Here is a 15,538-nt window from a genome sequence, read left to right as displayed (position 1 = left end):
ATGGCGTTTTTTTCGTTCTCAGCTGTCACATCCTTCCCTGAGGCTTGGGCACAGAAATACTTTGCTGTCTGAAGAAAAGATAAGAGCAAAAGATCCTGAGGGAAAAATAGAGGTTAACATTTGAAAAATATCCGGCCAGGCATGGTGACTCAGGCCTGTAATCCTAGCACTTTGGGAGGCCGAGGTGGGTGGATCATCTGAGGTCAGGAGTTTGAGACCAGCCTGACCAACATGGTGAAACTCCATCTCTACTAAAAATACAAAATTAGCCAGGTGTGGTGGCACATGCCTGTAATCCCAGCTACTCGGGAGGCTGAGGCAAGAGAATTGCTTGAACCTGGAAGGCAGAGGTTGCAGTGAGCTGAGATCTCACCACTGCCTTCCAGCCTGGGCAACAAGAGTGAAACTTGGCTGTGCGCAGTGGCTCACGTTTATAATCCCAGCACTTTGGGAGGTTGAGGCGGGCATATCTCACGGTCAGGAGTTCGAGACCAGCCTGGCCAACATGGTGAAACCCCATCTCTACTAAACATACAAAAAATTAGCTGGGTATGGTGGCTCATGCCTATAGTCCCAGCTACCGGGAGGCTGAGGCAGGAGCATTGCTTGAACCGGGCAGACAGAGGTTGCAGTGAACTGAGATTGTGCCACTGTGCTCCAGACTGGGCGACAGAGTGAGACTCCGTCTCAAAAAAAACAAAAGAGTGAAACTCCGTTGCGAAAAAATAAATAAAATAAAATAAAAATATCCTCCTGCTGTGGCATTTATTCTGTGTTAATTTAACCAGTACTTATTGAGCATCTACGACGTACCAGGCCCAGACCGAGACTTAGGGTCGCAGCGGTGAACAAGGCAGACATGGTATCTGCTCTCATGAGGCTTCCACGGTGTGGGGACAAAGAGGAAGGTAGCCCATGCTAGGCCTCAGGGACAAGAAAGGATTTAAGCAAAGAAGGAGGAAGAGGGCCGGGCACAGTGACCAATGCCTATAATCCAGTACTTTGGGAAACCGAGGCGGGGAGTCACTTGAGCCCAGGAGTTCGAGACCAGCCTGGCCAACATGGTGAAACCCTGTCTCTATTTAAAAAACCAAAAAAACAAAAAGAAAAATCAGCTGAGCATGGTGGCACATGCCTGTAGTCCCAGCTACTTGAGAGGCTGAGGTGGGAGGATCACCTGTGCCCAGGGAGGTCAATACTGCCCTGAGCCATGACTGTGCCATTGCACTGCAGCTGGCCGACAGAGTGAGACTCTGTCTCTAAAAAAGAAAGGGAAAAAAAAAAAAAAAGTAGGAAGAGAGTTTCCGGTGTGGGAACTGACTAGGGAGTGGCTTTCCAAATTCACTGAGTGGTACATTCACACATGCACGGATCAAGTATTTCCCGAGGCCTGCAGGGTACCAGGCACTGAGCTAGGCTTAGTGGTGCCACGGTGAAGCAGTCAGGCCCTGCCCCTGCCTTGGGGAGCCGACCAGGCACAGGGCTCTGAGAGTATGAAGAGGGGGTGTGGGAATGAAGGCAGGGAGGCTTGTGGGGTCCAGTCATGGTGGGCGAAGGTCATAAAGGGTCAAGTGGTGCATGAGTCAGGGTTCTCCAGAGAAACAGAACCAATGGGAGGTGTCTATATGAATGTACATGTTGCCTTTTCTATATTCACTCTGTTTTTGTTTTTGTTTTTGTTTTTGAGACGGAGTCTTGCTCTGTTGCCGTGGCTGGAGTGCCGTGGTGCAATCTCGGTTCACTGCAACCTCCGTCTCCCAAGTTCAAGCGATTCTCGTACCTCAGCCTCCCGAGTCGCTGGGATTACAGGCGTGTACCACCATACCTGGCTAATTTTTGTATTTTTAGTAGAGACAGGTTTTACCATGTTAGCCAGGCTGGCCTTGTACTCCTGACCTCAGGCGATCTGCCCGCCTTGGCCTCCCAAAGTGCTGGGATTAACGGGAGTGAGCCACCGAGCTTGGCTCTACATTCGCTCGTATCACCTTCTGTGAGATGTTTTATAGATTGACTCACCTATCCACCATGATTCTTTTTTTTGAGATGGAACTTTGTTCTTGTTGCTCAGGCTGGAGTACAATGGCACGACCTTGACTCATTACAACCTCCGCCTCCCAGGTACAAGCGATTCTCCTGCTTCAGCCTCCCGAGTAGCTGGGATTACAGGCATGCACCACCATGCCCGGTTAATTTTGTATTTTTAGTAGAGACGGGATTTCACCATGTTGGACAGGCTGGTTTTGAACTCCTGACCTCAAGTGATCCACCTGCCTTGGCCTCCCAAAGTGCTGGCATTACAGGCGTGAGCCACCGCGCCCGGCCCCTCCATGATTCTTACATATTTTCATCTCTTTGCTAATCTGAGTAGGGATTTCCCTTGTTTTTTTTTGCTTTCTTTATTACACATTTTTAAAGTTTAATTTTGTTTTGAAATCAGAATTACTGTGGTCCTAAAGGTGGAGTGCACGTCATATCTAGGTTGTTGGACTTTCTAGAAATGGAAATGTTGACCACAATTTATAATTATGAATTTATGTTTTTAACTGTTTTTTGTGTCTGTTTCTCTGTTTGCTTATCATCATAGCCCAATGCCTAGCCCATCACTGAAGCTCAGTTAATTTTGGCTGAGTACATGTTACACTGTACTGTGGACATGGATATAAAAGTGTGTGGCAAGCTGTAGAGTATTTGAGAAATTAAATGATTCAGGAGGTCCCAGTAGAACCCTGGTTCTGCACATCTGATTCCTGAAGCTGAGCTCTAGGTACGTGTGTCCCTGTGCGCATACTGGGCCTGTGTGCTTTGATGAGCGTGAGTCTGAGTGCATGAACGTCTCTCTGACTCTCCACTCTCCTGCTCTCAGGTCTGATGTCAGCTTCTAGCCACATTACCTGCCACTTTGCAATCCACAAGTCACCCCCAGGACAGCCCAGGCAACTTCTTTAAAATCTGGCCCTCCTGACTCTGCCTGGGATTGTGGCTATCTGGGGAGTAGAAGTGAGAAACTGTGAAGAGCTGTGCCCGGGCTGACTCCCTGGAGTCCTCAATGCGGCTAACAAGCCGTTAGCTGAGCAGAGCTGGGGCATCCGTGAATGCGAAACAACGAGGGGACAGGCTTGATAAGGTATACACACTTACACACACATGCAAATACACACACATACAAATACACACATGCAAATACACAGACACACACACATGCAAATACACACACACATGCAAATACACAGACACACATATGCAAATACACATAGAGATACACACACATACACACTCACATGTACACACACATACACAAATATTCTCCTAATTTCCACATTTTTCAAAGTAAAATCAGTCTGAGCCTCCACTTCCAGATTAGCAGGAAGTCTGACTTCCCTGTGGGCTCTCCTTCCACTCCCTGAATTGCCTGAGAATGTGGGGGCTGACTCAGCTCAAGAGGGCCAGGCAGGTTGCACATGTGTGGTGGCGCTGGAGGCCCTGATCTGCCTGCTGGGGGCGGCTTCGGGCACTGCTGCCCTGTCACCACCACACAGTTGTTCTCTGGGCACCCATCCTGGGCAAGCTGGCAAGTCCTTTTCCAGTGCCCATTACTTCTGTTTTTAGAAACAGATGCTCCGTGCTGCAAAGAAAAATCAGCACTGAGACAAAGGATCTCAGCACTGAGACAATTTTTACTTCCTGGACTGCAGGAAGGGTACCCTCACTAGCCATCTTGCCACGAGAGTACAATTAACAAAGGAAAACAGACACATTTATTCCTTATACATTTGGGGTGGTCCTTACTGCTGTGTCTGATCTCCGTTGGCTGGAGCCAGACCTCACAATCTAAACTAAACCCGATTGGCTAACAACTCAAAACTTTCGTAAACGGGTAAAAGCCATGGAGAGCTGGGACATGCCTGTGAGCACGTATAGCACAGATATCTTGGTTAAAGTACAAGGACATAGAATGTACTACGTGCCTGTAAGCATGGCATATCTAACAGCTACATAGGATAGGGCTTCACAAAGAGTTATTAGCACACTTATGATTTATTCTTTAACAAGAAAGGAAACTTTAAAAAGGAACTTTTGTACTTCCCACATCTGTCCTGGTCCAGACACTCGCCTGCAGAGAGAGCCAAGCTTGTGCTTCAAAGACTGGTGGTTATAACTCAAAGCTGCACACCCTGCCATTTTTCTTAAGGCCCAGGCTTGGGGACTGGGGGCACACAGGGCTCCCACTGTGGCCCCAGGCAGAGCCGAGTGAAGGACACTTTAACAGGAGAATGCCAGCCTTGCTGAGCTGGTCCCCAGGCATCCTTCCTGCAAAATGAGGTTCTCCTCTCCCTGACCCTCAGAAGGGAAGGGTCAGATCTCCCAGGAGCTCCATAGCAAGACTGTCTGTCCCATCCCCGGTTCTTGCATCTGAGGCTGCTGGGAAGGCGGTCTTCTTCAGGAGCTTGGTAGGTGGGCTCTTCCGCCAGGCTTGGGAGCCTTTCCAGCTTGCAGTCTTCCCGGAGCAGGTTGGAAGCGTCATGACACCAGCTCTGCAGAGTCGAGTCCTGCCTCCCATTCTGCAGGTGCCCTGAGGCAGAGCCCCTGCCATTTGCTTGAGTTAGCACAAGACTCACTAACCCTCCAGCTGAAGCCAAGTGACCAAATCCCGCTAAGCACCTGCAGGCTGGACTGGTTGGAGTTCAAGCCTTGGGGGACATCCCAGTGGCGACTGGGGCCTGGCGCCTCGCTTCTCACCTCTCACTTACACAGGAGTGTTCACGCGAGGCCACTGCACAGTGCAGGACTCTACTGAGCAGAGGCGAGAGCTCCAGGCGACCTGAGGTCACTGCCATTCAGTCGAAACTCTTGGATGCTTTTCAATGGCAGCTTCTCTCCGAAAAACAAACAAACACGCATGCAAATCATTCTTTTCCATTCCACCTAATCAGGTACCCAATACATTTCATTCACCAAATACCTGTGAAACACTAATTGTTTCCATTTCTTTTCTTTTCTTTTTTTTTTTTTTTTTGAGACAGAGTCTCACTCCGACACCAGGCTGGAGTGCAGTGGTGCTATCTCGGGTCTCTGCAACCTCTGCCTCCCAGGTTTAAGCAATTGTCTCCTGGTTTCAAGCAATTCTCCACTCACTGCAACCTCCGCCTCCTGGTTTCAAGCAGTTTTCCTGCCTCTGCCTCCCGAGTAGCTGGGATTACAGGTGGCCACCACCATGCCCGGCTAATTTTTGTATTTTTAGTAGAGACAGGGTTTCACCATGTTGGCCAGGCTGGTCTCGAACTCCTGACCTCAAGTGATCTGCCCGCCTCGGCCTCCCAAAGTGCTGGGATTATAGGCGTGAGCCACCGTGCCTGGCCATATTATTTCAGTTTCTATTGCTGCATAGTAAATCACCCCAAAACCTAATGATTTAAAACACAACTGTTCTGTATCTATTACTGCCTCTCCTGGCCTTAGGAATGGAGCAGGCTGAGCAAGGGGGCTTTCACTCACGGTCACTCACACAGGAACTAGAGCCATCCCACGGGACGTGGATCATGCCCCCCGGCTGTCAGTTTGAAAACCCACAGACAGCCAAAGGCCATGCTCTGGACCACTTGGCAATTCTGCCCAAGTCACTGGGCAGGTATCTTTCAGTAACTCCTCCTCATTACTCATGGGAGAAAAGTTCAGACAACGTGGCCCGGCCTCTCCCTGGCTTTTCCCTCCTGGTCCCCGCTTTGACGCGCGCTCCGCAGTGCCTAAGCCCTGGGTTTGCTGTTCCTGGACCTTCCCATGCTCTTGTATGTCCTCACCCCTTTGTGGGCTGGGGTCCTTTGCACTTTTTTTTTTTTTTTTTTTTTTGAGACAGAGTCTCGCTCTGACACCAGGCTGGATGGAGTGCAGTGGCATGATCTCAACTCACTGCAAACTCAGCCTCCCGGGTTCAAGCAATCCTCCTGCCTCAGCCTCCTGAGTAGCTGGGATAACAGGCTCATGCCACCATGCCCGACTAATTTTTGTATTTTTAGTAGAGATGGAGTTTCACCATGTTGGCCAGGATGCTCTCGATTTCTTGATCTTGTGATCCACCTGCCTCAGCCTCCTAAAGTGCTGAGATTACAGGCATGAGCCACCAAGCCTGGCATTTTTTTTTTTTTTAGACGGAGTTTCACTCTTGTTGCCGAGACTGGAGTACAATGGCGTGGTCTCAGTTCACTGCAATCTCCACCTCCCGGGTTCAAGCGATTCTCCTGCCTCAGCCTCCTGAGTAGCTGGGATAACAGGCACCCACCACCACGCCCAGTTAAATTTTGTATTTTTAATAGAGACAGGGTTTCGCCACATTGGCCAGGTTGGTCTCAAACTCCTGACCTCAGGTGATCTGCCTGTCTCGGTCTCCCAAAGTGTTGGGTTACAGGCGTGAGTCACCGCACCCAGCTCCTTTGCACTGTTGAAGCCTCACTTTGGGAAGTATTTCCTCTCCTCCCTGCCCATCCAGCCTGGAGCTGGGTCTCCTCCCTCTGGCACAACCCTTCCTTGCAGTGCTCATTGCGTGGCATACATGCGGCCGTTCTACTTCCTCTTGACATGGCAACTGGGTTCCAAGATGAAAGGATGCAGGAGAAGGAGCCCGGCAGATGCCGGATGGCTTCTGTGACCTAGCCAGGTTGTAGGTGGATTCAAAGATTTTCTGATTGGCAATTGGTTGAAAGAGTTATTATCTAAAGACCTGGAATCAGTAGAAAGGAATGCCTGGGTTACGATAAGGGGTTGTGGAGACCGAGGTTCTTACTGTGCAGATGAAGCCTCTAGGTAGCAGGGTTCAGAGCAAATAGATGGTAAATGTCTCTAAAATGTGCCAGACTCCTAGTTAACCTCTCCAGGACAAGACCTGGAAAGGGCAGGGGATTCTCTAGAGATTGTAGATTTCCCCTGTAAGAGACAGTTTTGCCGGGCCATTTCAAAATATGTCAAATAAATATATTTTGGGGGTAAAACACTTAGTTTTGTTTCTGGGCTTGCTATGTCATGTGAGGCAACACTAGGGTCAGATTGGAATTTCATCTTATTGTTATAAAGAGTCTGTATTGGCCAGGTGCAGTGGCTCATGTCTGTAATCCCAGCACTTAAGGAGGCTGAGGCGAGATCACCTGAGGTCAGGAGTTCGAGACCAGCCTAGCCAGTGTGGTGAAACCCCATCTCTATTAAAAATACAAAAATTAGCTGGGCCTGGTGGCGGGAGTGTGTAATCCCAGCTACTCAGGAGGCTGAGGCAGGAGAATCACTTGAACCCGGGAGGCGGAGGTTGCAGTGAGGTGAGATTGCACCATTGAACTCCAACCTGGGCAACAAGAGAGAAACCCCATCTCAAAAAAAAAAAAAAAAAGAGTCTGTATTGTCAGTTTTAGACTGTTTCATTGCTGGTTCTGGTCACTTGCACCTGAATTCCAATGCAAGGAAGGTATAACGAGGGCTGTCTGACCTCTCCTTCCCATCGTGGCTGGAGCTAGTTTATCAGGTTTACTTTGGAATGCCCTTGGCTGAGAAGGGGGCTCATTCAGTCATGGGATGGCTTAGAATTTTATTGCTTGGCTGGATCACCTCTGTCCCTGTACAGGGAGCACCAAGGGACAGAGAGGGGGTGCAGCTGCTGGAGTGGGGGCGGCAAGGGGAGAGCCACGGGCTGGGAGGAAGGAGGTGAGTGGAAGGTCCTGCCCCGGCTGGACTGAGCCTCCCATAGGTCCCATCCACCACCGTTGCTGTGTGGCCTTGGAAAAACATCTCTGCCTCTCTGAGCACCAGCATTTCGTGTGCTAGATGGGATCCGTCATATTGAGCCAACAGTGGAGGACTGAGTGTCAAAGCATTATCCAAATCCGAGGAATGAGGAGGCTGGGACCATTCCCAAGTGGCCTCAGCATCACAGGGTCTGAACGTCAGAGTCTGGGGAGCCCTTGGTGGTCACGTAGCTCCAATTTGTTTTTCCAAGTGAGGAAGCTGAGGCCCAGAAAAGATAAACCTTGATCAGGCTGCCATGGCAAGAGGGAGGCCCTGCACACCAAGCCCTCTGCTTTTCAAAGGCTTTGTGCCAGGACGCCGTGACTGCCCTCTGCCTCTGTTTCTCTGCTCCATCTCATTCTCGCCTCTCTTCTGCTTTTTTCTCTGTGCCTTCCCTCTCTTCCTCTCTCTCTCTCTCTCTTCCTCCCTCTCTCTCTCCCTCTCCCTCTCCCTCCCTCTCTCTGTACTAGGTCCCCTCCCTCCCTCCCTCTCTATCTCCCTTTCTCTCTCTCTCCCTCCCTCTCCCCTGCACCCCGCACCACTGCCCTGTTGTCCCTCTCCCCTACCTCTCTCTCCCTCCTCTCTCACTGGTGTGGGTGTGCCCGTTGGCCTCTGGAGCAGGAGATCTGACGCTGTGGGTCTTGGCTCCTGCGTTACTCCCTCTGTCCCTCCCTCTTTTCCGTTTCTAATCCCATAAATTCTCTGAGATTTTGTAAACAGCTTAAAATAAAGAGAAAAAAGTTTACAAGCACAGAACAGGGATGAGAACAGGTTGTGATTCACTGGGGCGCAGTGAGGCCAGGAGCCTCAGAGAGTGGAGTGGAGCTCTGCCCCCACCTCCAGCACATGTGCCAGCGAGAGAGACAGAGAGAGAAAGAGAGAAAGAGAACCAGTGAGAAGAGCGAGCAAGATGGAGGAGGGACAGAGAGGCAGAGACAGGCCAAGGGCAGCTTCCCCAACACAAAGCCTTCTGAACCAAGGGGGCCTTAACTGACACATGTGCTTTAAGGCCCAGGGAGCTCAGCTCAGCCCCGGCTGGATGACCTCAGGGCTCCCTCGCACCCACCCAGGTTCTGAGTCCAAGAACAGCACAGTGTCCAGAACCCCGGTAAAAATAGAGCCGGTTGGGGGGAGTGGAGGGGGCAGTGGCTGGCCTTCCGGACCTCTGGCTGCTCAGTGCCCTGGAGAGATAGCCCAGTGCCTCCAGCAGAGGAGGAAACTGCAGCCCAGAGTGGGCAAGTGACCTGGCCAGGGTCACAGAGCACTTGGGCAGCTGAGCTGGAGCCGGAATCCCAGGCCTCCCAGCAGGCACTCTCCACAGTACCTGCATCGTTCCTGTGGGCCCTGAGGCAGGCCCTCCCTTCTCTGAATGGTAACAGCTCTTGGAAATAGATGCTCGGTGTCGCAAAGAAAAATCAGCACTGAGACAAAGGATCTTTCAGCAACGCAATTTTTACTTCCTGGACTGCAGGTACTCCCACTAGCCATCGTGCCACGAGAGTACAGTGAACAAAGGAATACACACAAATTTATCCCCTACGCATCTGGGGTCATCCTTACTGCTGTGTCTGATCTCCATTGGGCTGGAGCCAGACCTCACAATCTAAACTAAACCCGACTGGCTAGCAACTTAAAACTTTTCTAAACAGGTAAAGGCCGTGGAGAGCTGGGACATGCCTGTGAGCACGTCCAGCACAGGTATCTTGGTTAAAGTACAAGGACATAGAATGTACTACATGCCTGTAAGCATGGCCTGTCTGTCAGCTACATAGGATAGCGCTTCACAAAGAATTACTAGTACACTTATGACTTACTCTTTAACAAGAAAGGAAACTTTAAAGAGGAACTTTTCTACTTCCCACGCAGCCTTACTTGGTCTCCACTGCCTGTGACTCTGTGAGGCTGGCAGGGTGGGCGGGGCTGTGCCCCTGCAATGCACTTACCAGGAGTGAGCAGAACAAGAACAAACAGCTCACCAGGTGTGCCGGGTGCTTCCCAAGCGCTGTGCACATATGAACCCATGAATCTTCACACCAGGCCTAGGAGGGAGAAGCTGCAATCACGCCCATTTTCCAGATGAGGAGACTGAGGCCCAGAGAGGTTAACTGACTTCCCCGAAGTTACAGAGCGTGGAGTTTGGTGTGGCTGGTATTTCAAGCCCAGCTGTCTGGCTCCAAATGAATTAATGGGTGAAAAGGTGAGTAAAGGCTTGGTGCGCCAGCTCAGCTAGCAGCTGCTGCTGTCATTTGATTCTCGGGCCACTGAAGGTCGCAGAGTCCTCCCTACCACACACACAGGGAGGCTGGCCCCACTACTGTACCCTCGGAGTTCCTTTTGTAGGGGACAGTGCTGCTGGGAGCGGGACCACTCCTTCACAAGCTAAGCCTCATTCCCAGCCAGATAATGCCGCGTCCATCCCCAGGGCGGTTTGGCAGGAGGGGTCCACCTGAAGGTACAAAGCAGAGAGCAGCCTGAAAGAGCACGTTCCAAAATTTTATTTCTTTCGGTTGAGGTATGGAAATCGTTTTAACGATACAAAGTCCCAGGCGGTGGCTCATGACTGTGGCACTTTGGGAGGCCGAGGTGGGAGGATTCTTTGAACTCAGGAGTTCGAGACCACTCCTGAGCAGTGTAGTGAGACCCTGTCTCTAAACATAAAAATAAAAAATATTTCAATCCCAGCTACTCGAGAGGCTACGGCAGGAAGGTCACCTGAGCCTGGGAAGTTGAGGCTGCAGTGAGCCATAATCGCACCATTGCACTCCAGCCTCGGTGACAGAGTGAGATCCTGTCTCAAAAGAAAATAAAATGATACAGATATGAAGAGCCTTTCAGGAGGGCCTGAAATCGTTGTGTTTATCCTAAGGAGACTTGCCAAGAATAGGGTGAGCAGAGCCCCCTAACTAAAAGGGTGTGAGGGTCCCATTGAGGCTAACCCAGAGGACAGGCTGGGGGGAGCTGCCTCCCAGCCCCAACAGGTGCCAGCCAGGCCAGTCCTGGCACAGCCAGCCAGGGGATGGTGATAATCACGTCCTGGGAATCAGCTTCAGCCAGAGGGGAACAGGTGTCGGGGGAGGGAGGAGGTGTCAGAGGGGACAGTGGCTCAGGCTGAGTCATCGGAGGAAGGCTGGAGGCTGGGGGCTGGCTGTGTGATCGGGGGACCGTTTCCATGGGGGAGGTAAGGCAGGAGAGGGGAGAGTCATCGGAACGGGAACGTGTGACTGGCCCAATCAGTGCCAGAGAAGGGGTGGCCCTCCGGAGTTCCCGAAGGTAAATCTATCTAGTCACCCCACCCCTTCCCCAATGGCTGCCTTACAGATTTCCTTTTCTCCCTGTAACTTGAGGGTCTAGAGGCCCGACCAGTGCCTCCCCCAGGCCCTTCGCCCTTATCCCTGGCGCTCAGGACTCACAAACTCCCCCACCCTCCCAGCCTTTCTTCCAGTCCCACATCCCTGATGCTAGGACCCTAAAGCTGTCTGGCCAGTCTGGATTCCAGCCCTAAGAAGGGTGGCTGAGGTTCTCTGAAGTCAGACAGGTGGATTCCAGATCCCACCTGCCATTTCTGAGCTGGGTGACCTGGGGCGAGTTCTTAGCCACTCTGAGCCTCAGTTTCCTCATCTGTAAAGTTGAGAGAACAGGCCAGGCGTGGTGGCTCAGGCCTGTAATCCCAGCACTTTGGGAGGCCAAGGCAGGCGGATCAACTGAGGTCAGAAGTTCAAGATCAGCCTGATCAACATGGCAAAATCCCGTCTCTACTAAAAATACAAAAATTAAGTGGGTATGGTGGCCGGCACCTGTAATCCCAGCTACTCAGGAGGCTGAGGCAGGAGAATCGCTTAAACTCTGGAAGCGGAGGTTGCAGTGAGGTGAGATCATGCCACTGCACTCCAGCCAGGGTGATAGAGCAAGTCTCCATCTCAAAAATAAATAAAATAAAATTGAGAGAACACTGTTTTTACTGCAAATGTTGTCATAAGACTTCAAAAAGAGGTGCCTGCAAAAGACCACCTATTGTGTGATTCCATTTATGTAAGACACCCAGAAGAGGCAAATCAATAGAGACAGAAAGTAGCTACGTGGTTGTCCGGTGCCAGAGGTGAGGCAGGGAGCTGGGAGCGGGGCTAGGGGCTGCACGGCTTCTTGGTGGGGGGATGTAGATGTTCTAAAATGGACGTGGTGCTGGTTTCGCACGTCCGTGAATATACCAAGACCCACTGAATTGTGCACTTTTTGTTTTTTGAGACAGGGTCTCACTCTGTCGCCCAGGCTGGGGTGCAGTGGCACAATCTCAGCTTCCCGAGTTCAAGCAATCCTCCTACCTCCATCTTCCGAGTAGCTGGTACTAGAGGTGCATGCCATCATGCCTGACTAAATTTTTTTATTTTTAATAGAGGAGGGGGGTCTCACTAGGTTGCCTAGGCTGGTCTTGAACTCCCAGGCTCAAGCGATCCTTCTGCCCTGGCCTCCCACAGTGCTGGGATTACAGGCTTGAGTCACTGCCTGTGCCCTTTAACTGAACGGAGTGTATGAGTGTGAATTATGCTGGGTGGCAGCGGGGCCTGGGTGCTAGAGGCTTATGGCCCAGCCTTGCGGCTGCCTGGCCACCCACCCCACATCTTGACCAAGGGCCAGAGAGCTGAGTCATTTTCCAGAGGGTGGAGACTGAGATTTTCTTACCCAGTGTGCTCATGCCCTACCCCCAGGAAGCGGAATTCCAGTTCAGGGTGACCCAGGTCTCAGGGGCCACTGCAGAGCTTAACTCCTTCCTGGCTGGCTCTGTGACCTCAAGCAAGTGATTTCACGTCTCCGGCAGCGGTTTCATCATCGTTTTTTTTTTTTTTTTTTTTTTTTGAGACAGTTTCATCTTCTTTTTTGTTTTCCCCGGGCTGGAGTGCAATGGCGCAATCTCAGCTCACCATAACCTCCGCCTCCCAGGTTCAAGCAATTCTCCTGCCTCAGCCTCCCAAGTAGCTGGGATTACAGGCATGCGCCACCACACCCAGCTAATTTTGTATTTTTTTAGTAGAGACAGGGGTTCTCCATGTTGGTCAAGCTGGTCTCGAACTCCTGACCTCAGGTGATCTGCCCACCTTGGCCTCCCAAAGTGCTGGGATTACAGGCGTGAGCCACCGCACCCAGCCAGCAGTATCCTCTTCTGAAGAAACATGAATGATGAAATTCCCAGCCCTTATCTCATGGGCTGCTGTTAGGCTCAAACCGACTTAATTTATGAAGACACCTCGAGAAGGGTTTAGTGCATCCTGCATGGTTGGAAGATAGCTCATCGTCTGGTAGGAGGGAGGCGTGGGCAGGAGCAGAGCGCCTTCCTGTTATTTCTGCAGCAGTCCTGTGCCCTGCCTGGCATTATGGATCTGGGACAGGAGAATCGGCCTCCCATGGCTTCGATTTGTTCATCTGTCGAATGAGGGGACTGAGCCAAAAGGAGTCCAGGGTGTCCGACACTCACCTTGTTTCTGATGATCTTCACCTGCTCCCTGGCTCTGAACACCCGCCGAGTGGCCACCTTTGGCTTCAGGATTCACCCTCACCTTGCCCATGGTCCTGTGACTTCTTTTTTGACCCCTCTTTCTTCTCCTGGCCCTTGGAGGAAGGAGCCCACCTTTCTCCTGGTGTGATATAGGGCAGGTTCAGCAGGGTGTCTTGATGGAGTGACCTTGGGCATATTCTGGCTCTGGGCCTCAGTTTCCCCTGCTGAGCCCTCTTCATCTTCTGGGGGAGGATAGTTAAGAACTCCAGCATCTAGGGGTCATAGGGGCTTTAAATGGCACTGGATTCAAGCCCAAACTCAATGCTTAAGGCCCCCACCGCACCTGGGCTATGCTTGCATACCTCCGCAGGGATGGGGAGCTCACTACCTCCCCAAGCAACCCACTCGGTCTGTTTGCTAGACAGCAGTGATCATGTCAAATGAGGGTCACACACAGTGGCTGTCATTGAGGCTCAACAATGAACAGGAGCAGGGTGGCACAGAGGTAAGGACCTCGTTCAGGTTTGAATGCTGACTGTCTCCCCCTCAGACTGGCTGTGTGTGGCCTGTGAGAGTGACTTAACCTAATCAAACCTTGGGTTCTTCATGCGCAAGTGGCAGTAATGACACCTGCCTTGTGAGGTTGTTGGAAAGATGAGTGCCACGAAAACCAAACATCCCAGCGCGCATGCGTGTGTGTCTCATACCAGGCTCATTCATTCTCCAGGAATAGGTGTTATGGCCACCTGCATTCGTCCAGATGAAGTGTTTAGAGGCAAGAGAGGTTAAGAAACTTGCCTGAAGTCACACAGCAAGTGTGACGGGTAGAGGCCACACCTGGACCCAGGTGTCCTGTGCCCCGGCCCCTTGTACCCTCTCAGAAGGGGTTCGGTTCTGTGCCAGCCCTGCTCTCTTCTCACGATGGTGTGGGCCCGAGTGCTACATGCTCCCTGGGCCCCGACATCCTCTTTTAGGTTTCATTTCTCAGAGGATAAAAGGGGTTTGGGGTTTCCCATTGTTTTTTTGTTTGTTTGTTTGTGGTTTTTTTGAGACGCAGTTTCACTCCTGTTGCCCAGGCTGGAATGCAATGGTGCTATCTCAGCTCACTGCAACCTCAGCCTCCCGGATTCTAGTGAGTCTCCTGCCTCAGCCTCCCTAGTAGCTGGGATTACAGGCACCCACCACTACACCCATCTAATTTTTTGTATTTTTAGTAGAGACGGGGTTTCACTATGTTGGCCAGGCTGGTCTTGAACTCCTGACCTCAGGAGATCCACCTGCCTCAGCCTCCCAAAGTGCTGGGATTACAGGCATGAGCCACCATGCCTGGGTTTTCTGTTGTTATTTCCAGCTCTGACCCAACCGTATAATTTCAGATCCAGAGGACAAAGGCTGTGAGGACTTCCTTGTACCCAGCCAGCACCCTGGGGAATCTGAGCTCTCTGACCTCCACCCCTGCCCCTACAGCTGCTTGGTTCCAGGTGGCGTGGGTGGTCAGAAGCCATCCTCTTCTTCCTGTTCTGTCCAACTGGCTTCTACGGGTAGGTCACAGGGTAGTGTTCCCAGCAGTGGGACAAGAGGTGCCGGTGCCAGGCTATGAGCCATGCATTCCTCCGTCTGCAGGGCATGCAGCTATAGGGTCAGCCGCCACAGCCACGCAGACTGTGGCAGGGAGCACTTCCTGGCCCCCAGTGAGCTGGAGAGGGGGTCTGGGAAGAATCAAGAGACATCCAGACAGTGCCTTGTGGCAGCAAAGCCTCTGGCCCCAATCTGCCAGGGTGCATGTCCCAGGACTGCTGGTGTGATGTTGGGTGAGTTATTTAACCTCACGTTCCTGTTTCTCCATCTATAAACTGGGTAGAGGGTAGCAGTCTTCTCATAGGCTGTTGTAGTAGTCTCCTATGAATTAGCACACGTAAAGTACTTAGCACGAGAGAGGGCTCAGGGAGTGGCGGTTGTTATTCTCGTTCAGTATCCATCTCTCCACCTATTGATACAACAAAGACCTAGAAATCTGTGTTGAAGTTGATTTCGCTCCATCACAAGTTACTCCAAAACTTAGTGGCTTAGAACAAGCAGCATTTTTCTCCCAAGTGGTGTTCGAGGATCAGGAATTTGGGAGTGGCTTGACTGGGTGGTTCTGGCTCAGGATCCCTCTCCTGCAGTTGTGGGCAGGATGTCGGTCAGGGCTGTAGTCATCTAAGGCTGGACAGGACAGAGAGGATCCCCTTCGAAGGTGGTGCCCTCGCACGGCTGGCCGGGTCATGCTGGCTGTGGGCCGGAGGCCTC

This window comes from Aotus nancymaae, unplaced genomic scaffold (genome assembly GCF_030222135.1).
Source record: "Aotus nancymaae isolate 86718 unplaced genomic scaffold, 86718_ANA_hifiasm-v0.15.2.pri h1tg000076l, whole genome shotgun sequence".
NCBI lineage: Eukaryota > Metazoa > Chordata > Mammalia > Primates > Aotidae > Aotus > Aotus nancymaae.
This window is presented reverse-complemented; position numbering follows the sequence as displayed.